Source organism: Artibeus jamaicensis, unplaced genomic scaffold, assembly GCF_021234435.1.
Source record: "Artibeus jamaicensis isolate MK-2021 breed Jamaican fruit bat unplaced genomic scaffold, CSHL_Jam_final scaffold_1019, whole genome shotgun sequence".
In the NCBI taxonomy this organism is placed as follows: domain Eukaryota; kingdom Metazoa; phylum Chordata; class Mammalia; order Chiroptera; family Phyllostomidae; genus Artibeus; species Artibeus jamaicensis.
Window position 1 is genome coordinate 35,219,098 of NW_026522025.1, and position 26,717 is coordinate 35,245,814.

Sequence of the window (26,717 nt, forward strand, 5' to 3'; positions counted from 1 at the left end):
TTAATGTGAATTGACAAGGGCCACTTTAGCCTGTTAGCACTTCTTTTCTGAAGAAGAACCCTGACATCTTTTAGTGCCCCCAGCAGCAAGTGACTTATGCCAGAGCCTATTCTCTCCTTCAGACGGAAACCCTACTGACACCTGTTATGCTGTCTATTAGATGAAGGAGATTTTATAGAACATGGGTGAAACGGGAGCTCTGCCACCTGGAAGGAATGCACACTGTGACCCTTCATCTTGGGGGATGAAAAAAAATTGCTGGTGGTCAGGAATACCATTTCACATGCCCGTGTTCTTAAAGAGAAAGGTGTCTGTGCCAGCTGAATGCCAGGGTACCTTTTCCATATTTTTGGCCCTGCAGAAACAACTTCATTAGTACTCAGGCTATTTCATGAAGCCTTTATATGCCCTCAGGTTGTCATTCTGACTTAATTACTAATCCTGGTCACATATTAAGGGCTTTGATTCCACAATTTGCTTTTTTTTTCTCTTCCTCTCTTCCATCTCATTGAAAGATTACAGAGTTTGAGCGTGAGGTTAAAGGATTATGTCTGAGTCCTGAGGGTCCCGACACTGCTCCAGCTGCCTGTCATTTCCTGGAGTGGTTACTTATCTGTCAATATTTCTTCCCTTTTTTCCCAAGTCCCAAGCCTACTTGATCTTGTCTGTTTGGCTCGGCTGGTGGAGGAATAACAAGGGTCTTCCCATCATGCAACATTCTGGGATACATCATGACAGAGAAATCTCAAAGCCCAGGTCAATTATAACAGGAGATGTGTACCACCTCTGCCCTGGAACGTCTTCTGGGGCTGCGGTTGTTTCAGACGAAGTCACCTGAAAAATGCAAGGAAATGTGTGTCGGTTCCTGTCTGGCTTTCTGCTTGTTGAGCAGGATACAAATAGCAGAAGACTCTGTGTGTGTGGTTTGTGGTCGAGAAGAGGGAATAAAGTTGGCAGCTATCACATTGTGCCATAATTACTTTTTAATTAGAATTCATTGAATACAGATGGATTCTCCCTGTTCTTTCGCCTACTGATGTTTTTTAATATTCCCACATCAGATATTATGAGGCACTAGCCAGCAGTGAATTACATAAAATAACCCTGTAGCTGGTAGTGACTTACAGAAAGTAGCCAACTTAACCATTTGTCTTAGATGAAAAATGATCTTACACCTTTTTGTGGATTCTATTGCTGGCTTGTTGATATAGTGTTTGTTTACTCTCATTCCTGCAGGAAAAAAATATCATAGTTCTTGTATCAAATTACTGTAACTGACTGGAACATTTCTATTTCAAATAATGTACCATCATTTTTTTTCATGGTGACACTGATAAATTTGCAGGATTTCTCATTCTTTCCCCTCTTACCAATGAATAACTTGAACCCAAACGTGAATGGAATGTACAATTTCATGCTGTTATAAAAAATCAATGCTCATCACATTCTAATTGTAACGAAGTTTGAACCTGAATAGCTATTTGCAGTATTTTGATAGAAATAAGAAGTAATTTCCATTTTTTTTTGCTCCAGGGTCTCTCTACATGAACTGACATATGATGCATTTTTGAAGTCACACTTAATAATTCTCTTTTTATTATAAACAACCGCACCCTTGTTGAATAGCAGATCTAAAATTAGGCTTACACAAGCCTCTGTAATATACCTAAGAAACATGATTTATTCTAATGCAATAATGGCATAGATTTATAAAGCTTGACTACTCCAATGCTCCTCATTATGGTTGTAAAATATTTGTGGCCACTGTGGGATTTTCTAGATCATTATTTTAAAAAAGGAAAAACCCATTTTGACAGATGAACTGGGGCCATTCTGAGCAAATCACAGATACTTCATATAACAAGGCCTCCAAAGAGGGGAGTCTACACTTATTACTATGGCAACCCGGATCAAAACACTATTTTAGTGGAGAGTTTCCAGTTTTACAATGCAATGATGATTGTTTATAGTACCATTGAAACCAGATTCAGCAAAGGTTTAAGAAATGAGCTGACAAGAGGAAAATCATTATAGATAAACTGGGGATACCTGAATGGAATAGCAGGGAATCTGCCATTATTTGATCAAATGCTGAAATTTATTGCCCAGGACAATAAAAATAATGGAAGAGAATCAGATGAGGAGAACACACCTGAAGTTTCTTCCATCAACTGGTTTGCAGTGAATTTAGTCCTATCTTAAGTTAAAACTTTGAAAGCAAAGAGTTTCCTTTAAGTACATTTCTTTCATATCCCTTATTTTTCTATCTACTTGTAATAACTTTACAGCAAATTACAAGCAAAATACCTACTGTAATAACTTTAAAGCTGTAGGCTAGTGCATCTTTTCCTAACATATTCCATCTGTGCAACAATGGCCCAGCTCAAGAACCACGCCCATCAATCAGGGCTGGGTGCCTGCACGTGTCTACCTGAAGCGACAGCTGGTTGTCGCTCTGTTCAGTTATTTTGGTATAAGGGGAATTTTTACACAGAAAGGTGAAAATTGTCTGGCTCATGGGTTTTCCATTTTGCTGAATCTGTCTCAAAATACTTAAAAGACACTACTGGGTCAACAAAGTGCATTGAAGTGAAGGGTTGAACTAGCATGTATTTGTTTAGCAACTATTCACTGAATATCTCCCATGTGCCCATCAGTGTGTGCAAATGGGTCTGCATACTGCTGGGTGTGCAGTGGGGAAGTTTATGGTCCAGTGGGAGTATGAGGTGAGGACCAAAGCGAGACATTGAAAGATACAGAAATAGAAAATAACTGGGTGGGAATGGAGTTGGGATCCATTCCAATACTTATTAACCTGAATAGTTTTCTAGGCTTTGAAGGGAGAAAGAAAAACCACATTTATTGAATGTCAGCTTTATGCAAGGCTCAGGAGCTCTACATACAATTATCTCAAAGAAACTGTAAATACTGTTATGTTTATTGTTCAGATAAGTAAACTGAGACCCAGAAAGATTAAATAAAAACTCTCAAGTGTATTGACCAAATACATATGTAGCACTTATTATGAGGAAGGACTCCCAAAATCCAGAATTTACTTTTAAAAAATTGTGTATTTATTCCAACATGTTTAAACTTCAGTCAACTTCAAAGTACTCTCCATTTGATGCAATACACCTACTGAGAACTTTCTGCTGCTCAAAACAGTCTTTGAACTCATTGATTTTGATGCCTTTTAGTGCCTCTGCCATTTTTTTGTTTTGCCTTTTGCACTTCAACAAAGTGTTTCCCATTGAAAACTTCTTTCACTTGGGGTATCAGAAAGAAGTCACTTGAGCAAGACTGGGTGGTGAAATGGGAGGGTGGGGCATGGGGGTCATGACATTTTTGATCAAAGACTGTTGAACAGTCAGTGGGGTGTGGGCAGGTGTGCTCATAAATCACCCATCAGGAAATGGGCAAACAGTGAAGCTAAATACAGCCTCTCATAACAAGGCCAGCTGGTATACTGATACATATGGGTTCCTAAGGGTACAGTGCAAAATTGTAATGGTGAGAATGGTAACCCACCCTACCATTCTTTTGATATTCCTGTAACTGCTGACTCTGAGTAATATGTAGTTGGTAGATGAACAGCATGTTTGTATAAGAATCCTAGGAACTAGTTTCAAAATATATAGACTTCAACCTTCAAGCATCTGAGCTCTGGGAGATTTGCTGACCTTCAGTCATGGATCCAGGATGACATGAAGCTGGGATGACATGTAGCCAGATGACATGAATCCAGGATGACTAAACCAGGATGATGTACACTGGACCATCACTTGCCTTACTGGAATGGACCGTGCTGATCTGCAAGTAGAGAACCCCCTCCCCTGACCTCTTTGTTCTGTTTCCCTCTCCCGTCTTAGAAAAACCTCTGCCTCCATTGAGAGGCGGAGATGGGCTTTTTGACAAGAGTCCCCTTTTCTAGAAGATGGGCTTTGAGATGTGAGTCAACCATCTTCCAGATGGCTGGCATCTGCAAATAAACCACTTTCCTTTATATCCGCACCTGCCTCTCAAGTGTTGGCTTTCATAGCAGCAGGCAGCCGGACCTGTGTTCATTTACACCAGAACACTCACCGAGTGAGGGAAGCTGTTCTACAAAGAGCCCACCCTCCAGAAGATAATTCAAGTTTGGAGGGGCCCTCCCTTGTATGTGTCTGGCACTGTCATAAGCATTCTACAAATATTAATTCATTTAGTCCTCCTAATAACCATGTAAAGCAGTATTATTGTTATTCTCCTTTTACAGATAGGGAAAACAAAGGACAGATATATTGAATAGCTTGCATCAGGCCACACAACTATTAAACGGCGGAAGCAAGATTCACAGCCCAGGAAGTGTGTGCACTGCTACTACCCTGCAGTAGAGGCGTGTAGTATATGTGATCAAACAGCTGTAACCTGTTGTCTGTAATCAACAATCTGTAATCTGGAAGTGATCAACAGTTGTAAACAATCAATAGCATGACTGGGATCTAAACCAGGTTTGCCAACTTGCCACATGCTTCTCTTCTTCACTACCATTACCTTAGTCCAAAAAGCCAACCTCTCTTATCTAGACCATTTGTGAAAACCTCCTCTCCAGTCTCCTGACATTTCATCTAGCCCTCTTCTGGTACATTCCCAATGCTCCAACTGGAGCAATCTTCCTAAAATAACATTTGACTATGTTACTTCTCTATCCCACCATCCTCTCCTTTCTCTAAGATCAGTAGTGCTTTCCTATTGCTCTTAGCATACACTTTGAGACTCTTTACACTGCCTTTGGGGTCTTGCATCATCTGCCCCTATCTTTTTTCTAGGCCCAGATCCAGGCCATGGGCATCTTATTTCTCCCTTACTCCAAAAAGTTTTTCATTTTATGTTTTAGCTTTAAAAATTCACCTTCAATTTTAAACTGATTCTCCCTATTTCCTTTCACTTTCCTTCATGGTTGCAATTGTATTTTCTTAGATATTATTTCCTGTTTTTTTCCTACCACTTTTACTTACTCATTCACAACTTACAGTGCTGACTTCCTTTATATAACACAAGTGGTAAGTTTTCTGCAGATTCTTTATCTTCTTAGCAGAGTCACTGGAATACAATTGTAAGGGATTCTGCTAAGCATGTCCCACTTCTTTCTTCTACCTGTTAGTGTGGTGTGCGCTGGGAAATGCAACAGAGCAAGTAATCATATTTGGAGAGTCTATTAGCTTTCCCAGACTCTCTTCTTCAAAGGACAATTGAATTTCGCACAGGATACAAGTGATTTGGTCATTACTTTCTCTTTAGGATATTCTCCCTTGCTGAGTATCAGTGATTCACTCTGTATTTCACTACGCTTGGACTTTTTTTCTCTGCTCAGTTTTTTCTTCTTTAGAGCTATCCTTGGTTTTGTTCAGTTCTTTCTTTGTTCTAGAAAATCTGCTCTTCACACCCATCTTCTCTGCTATTTCACTTGCTGCTGTTTTGCTTGGACCACAGCATCTTTTGGCCATTTCTCCTCAAATTGTTAATTCTGCTCCCCACGTTTTTCTGTCTCTTCACTTGGAGTTCTCATTCCTTTCTCATCCTTCTTTTCTAACTGGTCTGTTCACACTAGAAGGGCAATGAGAACTCTGCTGCAACTCTGCTGAAGGCATGGCCAAGGTACCAAACCGAGCTTTGTGATATTACATTTTTATAAAAGCACTAATACCATCATGAGGACCTCACCCTCATTGCTTCTTATAATTCTAACTACTTCCCAAAAGACTCATCCTCAAACATTGTCATTTAGAGGAGCAGAGCCTCAATGTATACATTTAATTAATTAATTAATTAATTAATTAATATTTTAATTGTTCAAGTACAGTTTTCTGCCCTCTACCCCCATCCAAGGCCACCCCTCCAGCCCTTCCCACCTAGCTCCTGTCTCTACCCCCCCTTGTTATTGTCCATGTGTCCTTTATACTTGTTCCTTCAAACCCTCCCCTCCCTTCCCCTGAAATTCCCTCCCCTCTCCACTCTGGTCACTGTCAGCCTGTTCTCAGTTTTGGTGTGTTTGGTTATATTTTGCTTGCTTGTTTGTCTTGTTGATTATGTTCCACTTATAGATGAGATCATATGGTATTTTTCTTTCACCGGCTGGCTTATTTCACTTAGCATAATGCTCTCCAATTCCATCCATGCTGTCGCAAAGGATAGGAGCTCTTTCTTTCTGCTGCATAGAATTCCATTGTGTAAATGTATCATAGCTTTTTGATCCACTCATTTACTAATGGACACCCGGCTTGCTTCCAGAACTTGGCTATTATAAATTGTGCTGCTATGAACATTGGGGTTCATGGGTTCTTTTGGATTGGTGTTTTGGGGTTCTTAGGATATAATCCTAGCAGTGGAATTTCTGGGTCAAAAGGCAGGTCCATTTTCAATGTATAAATTTAGAAAGGACATAATTCAACCCATATCCGGTGTCAATTCCTATTAAATAGTTCTGTAGGACTGGTTTAGAATAACATCTAGTAAACATAATATAATAGAATCATATGGTTAATCACTGCTGAAAACCTATTCAAGGATGCTGTTTCCAAGCATATGGATGATGCACTTGTGCACTGTTGTAGATTTGTGTTTAATATGATTTTTTAGCAAAATTAAATTGTTTTAAACAATGAGCACATTTTTTTCAAATTTGCACATTTGATTGGTGACAAGACTGAACATACTCATATTAGAGGCTGTTAATAATCTTACTCCTTATGATTGCCAATGTTTATTGTGTGCTTACTGTATGCCAGGGACTATATGAGATGGCTTACTTATTTTATTGCATTTTTTCCACAGAACACGAGATAAGTATATGCCCATTTAACAGCTGAAGGAACTATGCCTTAATGGAACTAGGGGCACAGCTACTAAGTACTGAATGAGCAGGAGATAGCATGGAATGGGCCTGCCTCTGAGGTGGAGCACTCAGCCACTCTGTTCTACTGCCAGTGCTTCCCTCACTGCCTGACCAGCCTTGTACTCATCCCCGATTGGGAGCCAAGTCAGCAGCACAGGTTTAGGTCCTTTTTCCTGCTGCTAGCCCAAGTTTCCTATTCCAAACAGCAAGGCCCTGGTCCTGTTACGTCTGGCCTATTGCATACCATCCCAACACTGAGTGCAGTGGGAGCTGTCAGCATGCCAGGAAACACTTAGCAGGGGAAGAAGGAAAGGAAAAAACTACAGTGCATGTGTGTTGCCAGTGATTTAAAATGGGCCAATTACCTCAAACTGTAAAAAAAGTACTCAAGCTTAAATACCTACAAATCACTTTAACAAATTTAGTAACAGAAAATTTTCACTGCTTGCTCCGTTTGTGCTGTATTAAATGCAGCTTGTTGGGGAAGCATGTGGTTGACTAACCGTGGGCTATGTTACTAGTCCTTTCCCTCTCTTGCCCATATACTCTTAAGATCTGCAGATAGACAAAGGCAGTTAAGTTTGTGTAATCTAAATGCTGCTATCTTATGAAGACTGAAAATAAACCACCTAATTTCCTGGTTCCCTTTTCTACTTGTTCTTGGGGTGGTACTTTTGTTCATGATTTTGGTCTGAGTGATCAACAGGAGGCCTGCAGGTGCAGAGTGGAGACTGTCATTGAATCCATAGGAGCTGCAATGTCATAGGTCAAGGGAGTAGCCTCACAGCAGGATGCAATAACACCAAGAAGCTAGGAGCCAGTTGTAAAAATGAATGGAAGTCTACATGACAAAGGCTGGGCAGAGGGCAAGGAAAAAGTGGCCAACTCACAGCAGACAGTTCATCTCTTACTGCAACCCGAAGGGAGTTGGTGAAAAGGAAGGATGAGCTTCAAAACAATTATACTGTGTTCATTCTAGAGCAATTATTCCATTTGGGGGTTAATTGCTGTAGTGTGAACCCAGTCACTGTCTAATTAGGAATAAGCTTATACTCGGTAACAATTACCCAGCTAATTGGTCTGGTTCATGTATAGCTCTTAAGACTGGTGTTAAGAAACAATGGGAAGAGACAGCATCCTCCCAAGTCTGGGGTGTTTCACAGGAAGGGCACAGAATGTCAGATGGGAGCCACCTTATGGACCATTTGGGCCACGGGCTCATTTTGTAAATGAGTCTCCCACTCACAGAAGGCTGATGGCAGGGCAGCACTAGAATGTAATTCCTTCCCGTCTCTCAGCCCACTACTGTTTGACTGATAGACACACTGTATTTGACTGACAGGATCCAAATAATTGCAAAGAGTGACACAAACGGAAGGTGGAAGCCAGGCCCTGTCCACAGAGGAGGGTTTTGAGGAGGGAGGGTGAATTGTAAGTTTATGGACCACCCATCCCATTCATTGGATTCCAAGTTCTCCCCAGGTCTTCCTAGCACTTCCAGATTATCATTTATTTCAACAAAACCATTCATGCCTGAACACTTATTGATCCTCTATTATGTGGCAGCCACAGGCCAGGTGGAAGGGACACAAACATAAATAGGACGTAGCCCCATCTCCAGAGACAAGGATTAGACTGGAAGCTTCCTGTATAACTGGCTTCCATATGTGGTGAAAAGGGCAGAGTGCCTAGACTACTTTCAGGGGAGAGCTCACTCTTCTGTCCGTATGCTCTCTACTACTATGTTTAGCAAATCCTTTGTAAGGAAAAAAGGTAGAAGTTGAAGACTATTTAAAGATAGAAAAAAATCTGCCTCAGAGAAAGGCAGTGACTTTCCTTATATTTTCAAAATATGTTCAGTGATATCTTTCCACAATATCTGTATTTTATTTCAGCTTGTCTGAATGAAAAGCAAACACACTCAAAGCTGTAACAGGTCCTTTTAAGTTTCTTGACCATCTGGAAACAAGCCGTTCTTTACTGGAAAGAAGATATTTGAGAGAATTCTCTTTTCTGTGGAAACTAAATAGTTATCAAGGGACTTTTCTCCTAGGAATTAAACCTCACATAGCAACTGCATACATATTAAAAGCAGTGTCAAAATTATGTGTCTTCTGGGAGATGGAGTAAGGGAAGAGGTGTGGAGGGTGTCTGGGGTAATGTACGACAGAGGGGAGAGTGAGAGTTGATCAGCTTTGCAGAGCTACTTGCTCGGCTTGATAAACAACACACACCGAAAGCTAACCTTCAAATGCTCTTTGTGTCTATTCATTACACGCTTACTCATTCAACAAATATTTGTTGATTCCTTAAATGTGCCAGGCCCTTTGCTAGATGTTGAGTAAAGAGGATAAAATGGAATAGATACAGACTCTGATTTCATGAAATGGGCGGTACAGTGAGAAAATAAATGTCCTGTATCACATGTATGGGTCAACCTGGGTGTTATGCTACAGTGACAAATAACTTCCAATCCTAGTGACTGACTACAACAAAGGTTTATTGCTTATCCCCTGTGGCAGAGGAGAGCATGATGGCACACAATGACTCTAGCATTTATTTCTCAGAGCACATTTCCTTGCTCAAAGCAAGTCACGTGGCCAAACTTGATGTCATTGTGATGGGGATGTTTGATCCCCTCAACAGAGAGGAGTGTGGTAGAGAGGACAGCAAATATTTTCGAACAAGTAACATAAATATGCCAATACTTGGAAAAAATTGTGTTAATTTAAAAAAAGCTATGGGTAGAAGAACGGTGGTTTGTGATGGAGAATAAAATGGAGAGTGATTTAGACCGATGGTGGTGGGGTTGGCATCTCTGGACATAACATCGGCTCAAAACCCCCCAAAAGAGAAATTGTCCAGTAGTAGGGTCCAGTAGAAGGGTTGTGACAGACAGGGGAGCACCATGTGCAGGTGGCATGGAAGAGCTTGGCATGACTGAGACGTTGCGGAGAGGGAGAACCATGTAGTATCAAGAGTGGAGGACCTGGAACCTGGACATCCTAGATCGACATCCCAGGTCTATCCCTTCCCAGCCACATCTTACTTATCTTTCTATACCTCAGTTTCCTCATGTGTAATAACAGGAATAACATATCTGATCTTGTAGGGCTGTAGTGAGGACACAATGTGCTTGGTTCATGACAGTTGTTATTATTGAAGGCAAGAAGACCCCTGTGGCTGAGATATTGTGAGCTAGACAGACAGTGAAAGAAATGAGGCTGGAGCATAGATGCATCAGCTGAAAGGCTCGGTAAGACTTTGGATTTCAATCCTGAATGTGATGTGTTTTAAATAGGGAGGTCACTTAGTTCAACTTATAGTTTATAAACATCTCCTATCATATTCTGGAGAGTGAGATATTCTCCATCTAAACAACTACCTGTTGTCAAAACAAAATGAAATCTTAGAGAGATTCCCGAGGAAGGGTGAACAAAGGGAGGGGATAGAAAGGGAGGGATAAAAATGAGTTTCAGACTAGAAAAGATAATTGGGAGATGGGTGAGAGATGAGAGAAGAGAGCTGTTGCCCTTCACTTCACCCAGTACTAGAAAGAAGGCATTTGTTTTACTGGCATGGGAAAAGGACAGAGAGAGGCAAGGGCTGTTCTTGTTTAAGTCTCAGCAGTTGGGTGGCAGGCACAATGAAAGGCAGTTGACTGAGTGGGCCGAGCTTCAGTCCAGCTCCAAGAGGGGCCCCCTGACCTCCGAAGCGGTAGGTGGGAGCGGGTGGGTATTCACTACTGTTCTGATGATACCAATATGGAAATGGCTTTCACACATAAGCAGATTCTTATGGAAAGTGGCCCAGTCCTTTGGCTTCCTCTAAACTACTACATCCTCACACAGTCACCTCTGGTCCTCCCTTGCCTCCTGCAACCTGGCAGCCTAGGCGGCTGCTGGGACACGGGGGTGAAGGGTTGGATAAGGCTCGTGTAGTCTTGTGGTGTTATGCTTTTGGAGAGATGGCATTGCTTCACCAGCTGGATTACAAAACACTGTTAATGGCACCAATAAAGAAGTGTGAATGTAATTTTCTCCTCCTCGTTATTTCCTCAGTATTTGGCATATTATTTAACAGATCAACTGGCCTGTCATGATCCCTCCCAAAGCCAAGTCTTTCTTTTTGTGCTGGAAGATTTCTAAAATGCAGTGTAGCTCAGATATAAGCTCATCAGTTGGAAATGGGCAGTATACATCTGGAGCATATGAACGATGTCAAATGAGAAAGTGATTGAGTTTGCCGCATGTTTGAGAGCTTTCGCAAAGGGCGGGTATAGCTTTTGAAGTATTGGTGCTTTGGAGGAAAGAGCAGCTAAGGAGAAAATGTATAACCTTACTTGTTTCACCATATTAAAATATATATGTGTGTGGAATTGGAAGAGATGTAAAGCTGAGAATATATGTGATCAGCATAAAGGCAATATTTCAGAGCTTTGGAGCAAGCAGATCTGGCTGTGATCACAGCTACCATTTATCGAGGAAAAACTCTAAATCAGGCACTGTTTGGACACTTTGCTTTATCAACTCAATCCTCACAACTAGCATATAAGGTAGGCGGTATTATCACTCCACTTTACAGGTAACATAACTAAGTTGGGTAATTTACTCAGGGTTGTACAGCTTACAAACCTGGGCAGCCTGGCTTCCATCTGATCTTGTTACCATCACACACAGACACTCTCATACACAAAGTGATGAGGAAGGAGGGGCAACTCAGAGGCAGGCCCTCGCAGGTGACTATTTCCTGTACGTGCAAGGGGTAGGAAGACTGTCCGCACACAATCTTCTATAGGCATGGATGTTCTCAGGAAGGAAAAGCATAAAGCTCTTACTTCTCAAAGCAGTGCTGGGTGGGGACTATAGAGGTAGACCTTCACCTTAGATCTATTTTTAGTTATCATTTTGACCATGGCCATGTTTTACTGCTGTGATTAAATATATTTTGCTTTTTTAATAGATAGATCTAATTTTTTCTCATATATTCACTAAGCCGTAAATAACTGGAGGGGTGTTGATTAATTTTCAACAGAAAAACACTTGAAAAGATATGTTGATGCATCATTTCCATGTGTGCTCATTTTTAAACATCCAAGATGGAGGTTACAATCCCCAGAGCAGTGTATTATGGCTTTGAAGTTTCAGGGTTGTCTGTTCATTAATTTCTTGGGGAGCAGGAAAAAGAAGATATTCAAGTGTGAGTTCTCAAAGCTTTAGGATATTTTCTCCCTTTGCTTTTTCCTACAGTCTGTATCTAACCCTTTGGCTCCAGTCTTAACTAGTATGGTGTTTTTATTTTTTTAAATATAACATTATTTGAAGCTAATTTAGGGATGAATCTAATGGACAGAATTGCATTTGACAACTTTATGAGTTATATTAAAAATAATGATGCATGTATAATCAAACACCCCTGAAAAACAAATCCATCCAAAACTGCTTTCCAAAAATGCCAGGGAAAGCAATATAAAAATGGGGTCTAAAAACATACTGTCATCCATGTTGCCAAATACGATTTCATTTGGAGCACTGTTGGGCCTCTTTTATTCATATCTTCCTTTTACCTTTGAGATCTGTCCCCCTCACCCCCTCCGCCCTCCACCTGTGATCCACTGGATGGAAACCAGAGCAATTAGCTAGCCTAATTTGACAGTTATCTTAAAAATTGGCTCTTAAATTATGAGACAATTCTGACAAGGCATGTGGTTACTTCACAAGGGACTTTCCCCCAAGTGTTTACTTGTCTGTGTGAATTTCTGCTGTGAAACTAGTTGTTGCAATGTTGTGTTGAGCCAGATAATAAATCATATTTGTTTTGTGCGGAGAAAATTGTTGCTAGATTTGGACCATTGTAAGCCAATCTGAGTTAAATGCACAAATACTACCAAATGGTTCCAATATGACTACAACGGACAGAGTCCACTAGGTTCCCAGGTAGGATGACCTGTCCACTGACAGTATCAAATATCACAATTCATTTTCAAAACTAAGTACATGGAATTCTCATCCCTGCTCTGTATGTTAATTCATGGCCGTACATACTGAGCTCCTGTAATATGGAAAACCCAGCTACAGGTACTGGGAATTCAAGAATAAGTAAAACATAGAGCTTGCTCCCTGCAAGGATCTCAGAGTCTGTGAGCCGCCAGCAGGGGTCATGGGGTACAAGGAGAAATGAAGGAAATGACGTCTAACAGTCACCTTCCTCAGGCCAGGTGCTCTGCTGGGAGCTTTAAACAGGCTCTCTCATTTAATCCTCTCCCACAATTTTGCCAAATGGGTTTTCCCTCCCCATCTGATACATACTCAGAGAGTAAATAATTTTCCCAAGAGCACAGGACAGGAATGGATTTGAACTCATTGCTGCCTGACTCCCAGCCCACTAGATTCTCACTACTTCATGATCCCTCTAGACAGAAGTCGCTTTTTCGTCTAGTAATAAGGAAATTTTTCAAGCTTATAATCACATTTGTTTTTCATGCTATCCTTGTGTGGTTGCAAGTAAACAATCGTTTCCATTCTGCTTCCCATGAGGCTGGGCCTCTGAGAGTCTGAGCACTGACCTCCAAGCCCTGGGCCAGTCAGAAGGAGCATGGGGACAAGAATGAGGAACTGATGCTTCTTCATGCAAGGTTTTCCTCAGCACACAGACCTGGATATGATGCAGAGCTGAGCATGGATTTGAGTTGCTAGAAAGCAAAAATAAAAACACACAACTGAATTGAGAAATACCCATAGGGAGTAAGAGTTAACAGCCTTCTTGTTAGCTAAAAGCCACTGTTCGTAAGTGATATACTGAATTATGATGGCATTTCTAGTGTGCATTACACATTTATTCAGCTGAAAAGGAGGTGAGGTGGTGGATGATCAGAGGTCAGGGAGAAGGACTAAGAGCCAAAAAGCACTGGGCTGAGTGTGTTTTGCCCCTGTGTAAATGACTTGACCCCCTTGTCCCTCTGTGTGACCTTGAACAAGTCCCTTAACTTCCTTAGCCCTCTCAGCTAGGAAATGTGTGTGTGTGTGCGCGTGTATCAGGGTGTGGGGAGATGTCACCATACATCAAATGCTGTGGCAGAAGTGAGTTCCTTGGGGAAAATGTATCACGGTCTCCTTGCCCCCACCAGAAAGATTTTCTCACAGTGTGGCAAAAAGGTGCCACTTTTTAATAACATCATTGGAATATCAGCTTCTTGCAAGATACAGTGGGACAAACTGTGGCGTGCCATCTCGTGACATGATAACAGAAGAGGCTCCTGTGTGAGCTGCCAGGCAAAGCCCCTTCAGGAAGGAAGGCTCGGTCCTTCTGGGGTCACGTGAGGAGGTGCAGACAAACTGGTGAAGGAGTGGACATAGGAAGTTTGTCATATTGCAGAACACATGCATAGACCTCCCGCAGTACAAAATGCCCTCCCTGTCCATATCTTGGGGTGAGTTTTTACTCTTTCTCTTTGAATTATCCCAGTGGTCATCAGAAAGGTGGGGGAGCACGCCTCCAAGCTTGTGGAGCCAGTCAACCTCTTTCGTAGCTCAGAGCGCTGCCACTGCAATTCAGAGAGCCATCCCCAAATGCAGGAGGGCAAGGGCTTTGTTTACTCATCCTCCTTCCCTTGGGGCATCAGCAGTCTCTGATATCTGAGTGGATAGGTGTGCATTATTACCTAGGTGATTATGCACCTTTATAGCCTGTGCCAGCTACTCACACAGGCCGAGGGGAGAGCAGGTTATGGAGAAGGGAGTGGGTGGCTCGGTCTCTGGGCATCTGTCCCTGATGGCTCCAAAGGAAAACCATCGGGTTTTTCCCTATTCTTGTGGGATGCATGGTACGGGGCGGGCAAAGAATATGGGACCTGAATAGAAGGCCTGGTTTTCTCTACACTAGACCACCAGGGTTGGTTTGCCTCAAGTGGTCAGTGAGTAAATGCCCCATCCTTACTCTCATCAGTAACAGCCCTCCACAATGAGGCAAGCTGAGCATAAAGGGAGGACTTTCCTAACCATTGAGGACCACTGTGACATTCAGCGGTCCTAGAACACTAGAACTCCTCACCCAGCTCTTAGGCTCTACTTGTAGGAATCCTGGCTCCAACACTATGAGATCTTGGATGGTTCACTTAGTCTGTGAGCCTCAGTTTTCTCATTGTGAGACAGGTATAAAGACACTTGTTTTATCCAGTTGTAGTAAAAGGATTATTTGAAATTATGTGTATACAATGTCTGACAAACTCTAGAATAGTGTGTAAATGTAAGAGACTCATATTATCATTTTAACAAGTGAGAAATTGAGAGGGAATGGAGAATCCTATAAACCAGTTATTTCTGCACTTGGCTGAGTTCCTAGGAGACATTCTGGTTTATGCTGGAGTCCTTGGGTTCCTGTACTGATCTCAGCACTTCTAGAAATTCCACTTCTCTATCTATTGGATGGTCAGTAAGTGCCTTAGAATCACAGGCCATCCAACTTGCAAGGGACTTTAAAAGTCATCTGGAACAATACCTCCTTGATGTCTCAATCTTCTGTACCAGTCAAAAAACAAATGTATCCTTTACACCCCCTAGAATCTAGTATGGTGCTCAGCAACACTCCAATCATAGAATAGCTGTTTCTTAAATGAATGAATGGTTCAATGAATGAATTAATGAAATAGGGTGAAGAGTAATGCTGGCCAGAAATCTTTACAGGTACTCACAGAGCCTCTGGCTATACAGGAACATAACTTTGTCGCTGAATGATAGTGCTGACAACAGTGATGATGATCATCACTTCAAATACAGAGTGTATGTCAGGTCTCAGAAACTACGCAGATCTATACAAAGCTCTCATCTAGTTCTTAGACCCCACTGAGGCAAGCACTACTGTTATCCTTGCACCTGAGGAAACTTGAGATGTAGAGAAGTTAAGAAGTTTGTTCAAAATCACCCAGCTGATAAGTAGAGATGCCAAGATTAAAATCTAAAGCTGGCTGCTGTGTCTCTCCAGGTCTTTTCTTTCACTAAAACTTCCTTCCATAATATCCCTTCCAGACAATAGCATTCTTTTTCTTTCTTGGTTCCTGATTCATTTGAGTAAACCATGGGCTGTTCTTTATAGCCTGGAGAGCAAAGTGGGCAGGAGAAGACCCCATGCAACTAACTTCCAGTTTGGGTCTTGAGAATTTGGGCTAGACTGATCCTTGGTCTCATAGTCAATTATGAATTTGACAGAAATGTCCAAATTGTTACAGCTCAGATTGTGCAGGTAAAGACAAAGGTGATTATCCAGGAAAACGCTATCAGAATTGGGGGGAAATGAGAATTAGAGCTGAAGGATCTCATAGTCTTCAAAGTCTCCTTTGAAGAAGCCTTCCCCAACCCCCTGTATGAAATAGCACACTGCCTCTTTCTTTTTAAAAAATATTCTCACCTGAAGATATGTTTATTGATTTTAGAAAAAGAGGAAAGAAGAGAAAGAGGGAGAGAGAGAGAGAAATACATTCACATGAGAGAGAAACATTGCTCAGTTGATCAGTTGCCTCCTGCATGTACCCTGATGGGGGATCAAACATGCAAACTTCTGGTGTATGGGAAGATGCTCAATCAGCTGAGCCACCAGGCCAGGGCTCTCCCCTTCACCTTTGATCCCCATCCCTTGCTTTATTTTTCCTCCCAACACCTATCACTACCTGAGGGGAGATAATGTTGTTTAGTTTGTGTGTTGTTCTCCGAAGAAGATGGGCTCCATGGGAGCCGGAGCCGGAGTCTTGTTCTGTTCACTGCTACATCCCTAATGTCTAGAACAGTGTTGGGCACTAGGAGACCTCGAGTAAATGCTTGTTGAATAAATGCATCCAATTGTTGTGAAGAAATATATAAACACCAACAGTAATGGCTCTGTTCTTGATGGACTGAATTGTGAAATGACTGAAGCAAAGGTTCTTTCAGCTCTGCACATACTGGGTGTCTAATGACTAGAGTTTCTTCTTGCACAATCTTCAAAACCAACTTTACTCGAAGTTTCCTCACACTCTGGTTTGTCTCAACATGTGCAGTGCCCCATGATACCCAGGATTTGACATTTAGATTATCTCTTGCAAATAGTTTGAAGCAGCATCACATATCGCGGGGTGACATGACTTCCCCCAGAGTAGCTGGAATGTGGGAGAGATGAACAGAAAATTCTCATTTGAGTGGCTACATGTTCCCTGCTCCTTGAGATGTACAACCATGTCCCTTGGAATTGGTTGTACAAAGATTTACTTGCCACTTACAGACACAAGGCCAGCTAGAGACAGGTCTGGAATTCACACATGCCTCCCATGGAAGACATTGCTTTAGGTTAAGGGTTACACACACTTTGCCTGAGGAGCTGGAAACAAGGACTTTATTTTCCACAGAGACATCTCCCCATAATGAATTGGTCATGTTAACCTGAAGGCTCATTAATGAGATACAAATATAAAATAACTGTAGCTTCTTTACCAGTTACTATTTTATGCTACTTGGACCTAATTATAGAAAGTCTTGTTAAAACAACTTGAAAGCCTTAGAAAATTAGATAGTCAGATAGTCAATTAAATAGCGTACTTTAAGGCACAGTGGAAAATGTAATGTGTTTCTGCTCAAAGCTGAATGAATCCCACATTCCTTTGCTTTGGTCATGACTGACAGCAACTCCTCCAAAACCCAGTTTGCACCTCTTCAGGTCCAATGGTATATAGGGAATAGTTTTCTCTAAAATAAAACACACACATGCCCAAAACAAGGACTACTTTTTATATTCCTCCCATTTTATCTTTCTTTTTTACCTGCAACATGGACTATACATTGAGTTTTCTTTTTAATTGAAACTAATAGTGAAATTGTAGCATTTGCAGACCCTCTTGAACTAACATTTTTTTCCATTACCACCATCTAAATCTCTTAACTCCGCAAGCAGGCAGACTGTTATAGAAAAGACAGCCTCATGTATTTAGCCTGAATCCAAAAAAATCTATCCTAAGAAAATAGACTATTTTATCCTAAACTAACCACTCAGTCAACAACTACTTACAGGGTGCCCAGCACCAAACCAGATGCTGTTGAGGATTCAGGGGAAGTTATGACACATGGCCTCTGCTTTTGTCTACTCAAGCAACTATTAGTCACCCTTCCAGAACTAAGCTGTGTAGTACTAACAATACTGTTAGTTAAAAGCTCATGGAACTACAGAACTGTGACCCAGAAGACACTTACAAGGACACTTATAAAAAAGAAAGGAGCTCTATATCCTAAGTATCCTAAAACATCAATTTCAAAGAACCTGTGCAGCACAATGTTCATAGCAGCACAATTTACAATAGCCAAGAGTTGGAAGCAACCTAGGTGCCCGTCAGTAAATGAATGAATAAAAAAATTGTGGTACATATACACAATGAAATTCTATGCAGCAGAGAGAAAGAAAGAGCTACTACCCTTTGCAACAACATGGATGGAACTGGAAAGCATTATGCCGAGTGAAATAGGCCAGGCATTGAAGGACAAATACCATATGATCTCACCTTTAACAGGAAGCTAAACAACAAAATAAACAAGCAAGCAGAAAAAAAATAAAGACACTGAAATAGAGGACAAGGGGACAGTGACCAGAGGAAGAGGGGAAAAAGTGGGAGGAATTTGAAGGAACAAATATGAAGGACACAGGAATGAGAACTAAGGGGGGTGGAAATGGGAGGGAGGTGGGAGCACAGGGTGGGGGGCGCTGGGATGGGAGAAATAGACAAAAAACTGTACTTGAAAAATAACTAAATAAAATTATTTTTTTAAAAAAAGGAGCTCTTGCAAATCGTAGTTCAGGGTTGCCTGTTGCTTACTTAAAAATACCTGTAAGCAAAAATTCTTAAAGCCTCAGCAAGGCTGTGTGGTTTTCAGCTTCCCCATCAGTTTGAATATCCAGGGATCCCACAGAGGGCTGTGGGAGAGGCAGCCACAGAAATAAACAGAAGCCTTTGCTATCACATGGCAAGTAAGTGTCGCATCTCTTGAGCATCCCAGGTATCTGGGGCAGCCCCCTGACAATGGATGAAACGATATCACATCTACCCGGAAAACAACCCAGCAGAAACAGTGAGATGACACATAAACCCACAAGCTCGGCTTATAATGTAAAATAACGATACGTGAGCACACTGCACTTCTGTAGTCACTCTAGAGAAAGGAAGGGAGTAAAATGTGTGAGAAAGCCACAGTTAAATTACTCGCTATTAGCCCCTACAGTGTGCTTCCAACCAATGTGTGTATATATATATATATTTTTTTAGTGTGCGTGTGTGGATACACACACATACATACATATGTACATGCATGCATACATGCACACATGCAGGGAGAGAATGTCACAGTTAAAATTTTTACTATTATAATGAGGAAAGAGACCAATGCAAGGAGATCCCTGGGATAACTTTCTAGCCAGCGAGGAGAGTGAGAAGGAGTGAAAGCAAAGTATAATAAATAATGACTGGCATGGCTGGTCAGGAGAAATTATCACTATGCTTGAAAAATCTCAGCATGTGCTCATCTAGGAAACATATCAGGGGTGAAGGCAGAGGGGTGTGGGGAAAAGTAAACCCAGAATGGTTTGGACATATCTCTATGACACATTGATTTAAATTAAAAGAAAAATTTAAAAACAAGTGGCATCACTGGAAGTTACATGTTGCTAAAGCTAAGTGTATAAACACCCCAGTTCTCCCAAATTTAAATTGCTTTTTAACTTGTGGCTTTGTATGGCTTTTTAAGGAGAAGCCAAGCTATTTTACATTTCTTATAGACCTCTTCTCCAATCCAGTATATTTCTTTTGTGTCAGCTTCTGTGTCTTAGCATGGCAAAAGATGCAGAATCCTTATTCCAAGCTCACCTACAGAGCTCTGCCCTGTGCAGTAGAAAAATAGGACCTAGAAATTCAGAAAAACACAGGGCAAAACATTACCCAGCTCAAGAAAATCAGTTTAACCCATGTTTCAAGGCTCAAATTTACTTTGATGTGTCAGAAGCAAATAATTCAACATCAAACCAAGATGGGCTTGAATGTTCACAGGATAAAAGGAATGGCTAAGCATTATTTATCTCACATGACTTTTCTAGAAAATGAAGGAAACACAATCTACAGATTGAAGGGTTTTAAAAATTTCTTTTTACCTAATTGATAGTCTGTGCCCAATCTGTAACCATGAACCTTGCATATAAAGAGACTCAGACAGACCAGTAATATATTCTTCAGTAGCCAGAGGAGTAACAGAATCCTGCTTTACTTTCCTGCCTGAATCAACTAAAAAAAATTCTAAGAAAAATAAGACAGCAAGATATTGGACATCAACCAGTGAACGGGAGTGATACTTGAGGGATGGGAAACAAGTGAGATGAGCCTTATGATTGACCAGATCTGGGTACAGAGGAGTTTCCTGGCTATAGTGGATGGAGAAAGAAAAATCCCAAGTGGAGTCTGATAGTCTTCCTGAGATGAAAATACAAAGTTGGGCAGGGGGCAGGGACACCGTCAGTCCACAGAGGCCGTGAAAGCTGTCACTTACAGCACAGAGCACCAAAGAGAAGAGAGATGCACAGAATGCAAGCCCAGGAATCTTAGAGGCTCTTTCTTGAGTATTCAGCTGAGAAATGCCAATGCATGCAAGTCAGAAAACTATCAGGGAAAAGTCACCAGAAAATATTAGAATGAACAATAACTGTAGTTCATGCAGATGTAGAAATAGCGCCCATTACCAAGAATATGAATGGAAAACCTCATCTTTTGGGGGTACTGGATAGAATAAGAAGACAGGTTTTGCTTAGGTAGTGGGGAAAAAATTAATCCTAAACTGGTCACACTTAATAGGGCTTAAAACCAAGACATGAAAGGAGCAAATGGTCTTCAAGTAACTTAAGAAATGGAAGTATATGTACAATGTTGTACAGTTCTTAAATATTTTTAAAAATCATTCAAGAAGATTTATAGGAATACAATATATTCAGTGCCCCCCAAAATAAAATTCACAATGTCTGATACCCAATAAAACATTACCAGTCATGCAAAAATCAGAAAAATAAGGCACATAATAAGAAAAAATGATAAATTAAAACTGACTCTTGAATGACACAAATGAAAAAAATTAGTAAGCAGGAGATTAAAATGATTACTATATATATCATATGTTCAAGAAGCTAGAGAATAATTAAACATAGTAAGTAAAAATGTGGGAGATAAAAAAGTCATATTAAATTTGTGGTTAAGACTACCATGGCTAACATGAAAAACATACTGCATGAAATTAACAATAGATTAGACATTGCATAAGATTAAGGAACTTTAATGCATAGCAATAGAAACTGTCCAAAATGAAATGCAAATTAAGCACTATAAAAGATAAGCAAAACATTGGTGAACTGTAGTAAGTCCCTTTTTATCTGAGTCACTACAGGGTGAATGAGAAGAGGGACAGAAAAAAATAATTGAAGAAAAAAAGCCAAAAATCTTCCAAATATGGTGAAAACTATAAAACCACTATTCAAAGAAGTTCAATGAATCTTCAGCACAAAAATCATAGAGAACCCACAAAAAGGCACATCATAACCAAATTTTTAAAACAATTGACAAAGAGAAAGCCTTAATCACAACCAGAGAAAAAAGACATTATGTGTAAAATATAAAAGTAATGATGACAGAACATTTTTCATCAGAAACAATTCAAAAGAGAGGATGGTGGTGGAGCATCTTTAAAGTGATGAAAATAAATAAAACCTCAACCTACAAGTCTTTACTCACTAAAAATATCTTTAAAAGTGAATGTGAAAGTTGTTATTACTTCTGGAAATCTGAATTGTACAGGCATGAACAATGAATAATCAAAATTTTTAGAGAAAGAAATTAATGTGAAAAAAAGACTTTTTGAAATATTCAAAAACACAAGTAGATTCAACTACAAGAATTGTTGAGGGAAGTCCTTCAATCAAACAACAGCGATGCCTGATGTAAATTTCTACCTAAACTAAGGAACGGCGATCATCAGAGGAGGTATTATGTGGGCAACTATAAAGCCTCATTATTAAGTCTCTCTGAAATAAGATCAACTGTTTAAAGCAAAGATGAGAACAATCCATTGTGTCGTTTATCACATGTAAAAGTAAAACATATACAAGCAGCAGCATAAAGATCTGAGGGAGAAAGATAAGAATAATGTTGTACAGTTCTTAATTATATGTGAAGTGGTATAATATGACTTGAAGATAAACTGGGAAAAGTTAAAAATGTATACAATAAACATAAAAACATCCATTAAAATAACCCAACAAAAACTTACATCTGGTTTTCCAAAAAAGGAGATAAAATAGATTCATAAAAAAATCATTAATCCAAAAGAAAGGAGAAAAAGTATAAAGAATATAGAACAAGGCACAGAGGATAAATATAAAAATGGTAGTTCTAAGCACATTATAGCAATAATTTATATTAAATGTAAGTGATCTAAACACCTCTATCAATGTGCAGAAATTCTCAGCTTGAATAAAAGAAACAAGGCCTAACTCTATACTGATGACAAAAAAATCATTTTACATATAAAGACTTATATAGGTTAAAAGTAAGAGGATAAAGAAAAAATGCTGTAATATTACCAAAGGAAAGCTGGAGTGTTTAATAGCAGACAAAGAAGATTACTGAGCAAAAATATATTACCAGCGGTGAAGAGAGTTTTTCTTAGTAATAGAAAGAGGGTCAATTCATGAAGCGTTCATAATAATTCTAAATATTTACATACCTGAAAAAGACCCACAAATAGAGTTGCCTATTTCAACACCCCTCTTTCCATAATTATTAGAACCAGTAGACAGAAAATTAGCAAGGATACAGAAAACTTCTACAACATATTTGACTTAACCAATATTTATAGAACACTCCACTAAACAACATTTTCTTTTCAAATGCACACATAATATTCACCAAGGTAGACCAGATTTTGGCTCATAAAATGTCTTAATAAATTTAAAATCATTCAAGTAATATAGTTATGTTCTCTGACTGAAATGAAATTAATAATCAGTAACTAAAAAATATTTGGAAAATATTTGGGAATAAAACAACACACTTCTAAATAACCTATTGGTCAAAGAAAATATCAAAAAGGAAATTAGGAAGCATTTCATATTAAATGAGAATGAAAACACAAAATATCCTAATTTGTGGGATGTGGCTAAAGGAATAACTAAAGTGAAATTTATAGCACAAAATATTTATAGTATAAAGTAAAAATATATTTATAGTATAAAATAAAAATATGTAATGACCCCAGCTTTCACCTTATGAAACTAAAAAATATTAGGGAAGTGAACCCCCAAAGCAAGCAGAAGAAAGAAAATAATAATTATCAGAATAGAAATCAATGAAACAAGAAACAGAAAACAATAAAATCACAAGCTTGTTCTTTGAGATTAATAAAATCAATAGCTTTTTATTTCAGCTTATCAGACCAAAAAAAAAAGAAACACAAATTGAAATATCAAGTATGAGAGAGATAACAACACTACATATTCTACAGATATTAAATAATAATATTATGAACAACACTTTGCCAATAGATTCTACAACTTAGGAAAAAAAAAGTGGACAAATTCCTTGAAAGACAAAAACTACCAAATAAATGCAAACTCACAGGAAGAAGTAGAAAACTTGACTATTCTTGTGTCTATAAGTAGTAAAACACAATCCCACAAAGAAAACACTAACACCAAATGCTTTCCTGCTGAATTCTACTAAAGAACTAAGATAGAAATAGTATCACTTCTATGCAAATTCTTCCAGAAAATCAGAGGAAAGAATGCAATCCAACTCATTCTAGAAAATCACCATCACTCTGATGCCAAAAGAAGACCAAGACAGTACCTTCATGAATATGCAAACCTTCTTAACAAAATATTAGAAAATTGAATTAAATACTATACATAAAAATGATACTATGACAAAGTGGCAGTTCACTCTAGGAATGCAAGGCTGGTTTAACATTAGAACATTTGTCGATATAATTTATGATATTACCAGATCAACCAAACAGATGAAGAAAATACATTTCACAAATATCCATCCAACATTTGTTCTGATAAAAACTTTGCACCATAGTAAAAAGAAACTTCCTCAACTTGATGAAACATCTACAAAAAAAAAATTAAAAAAAATTCCTGCAGCTAACATCATAATGTTAGCTAAATGGCAAAAGACTGAATGTGAATAAACACTTTCTTCCTAACATGAAGGACAAGACTAGGTTATCCACTCTCCCCTCTGTAATCAACATTATATGGGAAGTAGGAGTGATAAAGAAGCATGAGGAAACTTTTGGCATGAGGAAGAGTGATGGACATGTTGATTGTCTTGATTCTGGTGATGATTTCATGGGAGTACATAAATATGTCAAAACATATCAAACTGTACTTTAAATATGTGCAGCTAATTGCATGTCAATTTTACCTCAGCAATTCTGGGGGGTAAAGGGAGAAAAAAATCACCATAAAAATTATTATTACTTTCAGATAATCTGTTAACCATGAAGTAAAAGGTTTTGGTTTTGTAAATCAATTAATCAGAATAAGTTCTCAGCACATACACTTAGACACACATACTTGTTCTGTGGCATATTGCCTCTGTGGGATATCAAGAAATTATTTGCTTTGGGCCAGTAATTTTGGAAACATTGAATTGCATGTAGTTACACATGTTTCTCTAACAACAAGACTTCTCAGAGCCCTTAACATATTTCCATAGTAAAACTTAGTACAAGGAGAGAATAGACCATAGCATTTCTTAAATGTGTTTGACCATACAATCCCTTTTATCAAGGAGCATTTAAAATAGCTAGCAATCTGAAAAATCACACCTTGGGAAATGCTTGGCTAGTCTGGTCAGTTACCATAAAGTGCAAAAGACCCAAACTGTGGACAAGTTACATTTGGATTTTGGTTTCTAATCGCATCATAATTTTGTAAAACATTTTAACTCCTAGCACAAAATTCAGCCTTCCATATGAATTGTTGCCTTGGAAACAGACTTCAAACCTATAACCTTTAAGAAGAATATCCAGGTTACCCTAATTATTACTCATAGAAAATATCTTAGTTAGAGCTGGATAAAAATCAGTCCAGCAGCAACACAATTCCCTTCTGAAGACTACGAGGAAACTAAACATTCCATTAATAAAGAGTATGAAGAATCTTAGCAGAACAATGTTAGAAGTAGTTTCTTAGTCTTATACATATATTTTAATTTATTTTTAGAGAGAAGGAAAGGGAAGGAGAAAGAGAGGGAGAGAAACATCAACATGTGGTTGCCTCTTGTGTGTCCCCTCCTGGGGGCCTGGCCTGCAACCTAGGCATGTGCCCTGACTGGGAATCGAACCAGCGACCCTTTGCTTCACAGTCCCGTGCTCAGTCTACTGAGCTACACCAGCCAGGGCCTTAGTCTTATATTTTAAAATAGATACTGAGGACTAGCACTTTTAATTATTCACAAGTTATTCTCCACAATAAAATAATAAAAATTTATCAAATAAGTTCAATCATCACAACAATAAAAATAACTATAGCAGTTATTAAAAATAATTTTAGAACTTTCTAATTTAATAAAATTTGCCTAATTTTTACCAAAATTCTTGATGTTTAGGTATACAGAAAACTCTTCAACATTGTTTAATTACGCTATTTGCTTGGCAAAAGAGAGCTCAAAAGATACTGCAAGAATAAGATTGGTTTGGCCACTATCAATAACAAGGTGAAGGTGGATTTAAATACTATCATTCACCTTAATATAGGAGATACCCTGGTATAAAATAAAAATCCTTTGAAGAGTTATTTTGTATGACATAAACAATTTCTGCCAGCAACCTTATCTGAATGTATTACTAGTTAATTTCAGACTTCTGTTGCTAGCTATTAGATAAATTAAAGTTGCATAATTTTATAATGAAAATACCTCCATGCCTAAGTCTTCATGCTAATAAATGCATGGCCAGGGCCCTATATATAAATGCCAATGTCCTACATCACATTATGGCTTTCTCAGGATCAATATCCATCTCTGTTTTAAGTCATTTAGTAACCAGTGTGTTCTGTTCTCCTTTTTGTCATCAGCTGGAACAAAGATGGTGCCGTCCGTCAGACACTGCCACCCTTCTAGCAGAGTTAATGGAGTAAAACGTGGTGGATGTAGGACAAGCAGTCTAGACTCACCATTTAGTCAAAAATTTCAAAAATCACTGCATGTCACCAACACGGAATGACCTTATTTAAAATATTGACTACATGGCATACGCTTGAAGTTCTTTTTGTGAGCCAGAACAGGGGAATCAGGTACCAGAGGAAGGCAGGCCTACATCCCAGCTGGAAAGTACATGTCACACAAATTAAGGTACTATGTCCAGAGAGCAATCACAGTACCCAAATTAAAAGTCAAAAAGAAAATGTTTCAAATAAAAGGACTGATTTCTGGTGCAAGTGATTTTTACATGTGCAAATCCATATAGTCATGCTTCAGTGTAATTATTACCAAGGAGTTATTTATAAAACAATGGCAAATGAATGTCCAGAACAATACAGAGAAGGCCACATTGTGCCTATTATTAATGCTATTACTTTTTCACGGTGCTTCAGTAACTTCTTTTACAAATATTTAAAGCTTCTGCCCTCATGGAGTTTTTGACCTAAGGAGGGAGGCAGGGTAATAAATGATTTATTTCAACATAGTGTGAATGATGCAGTGGAGTTCATACTCCATTGCAATGCCATGTGAGCACATGGGAGGCACAATGAACTTAATCTGAAAGGATCACAAACGGCATTCTGGAGGGAGTGC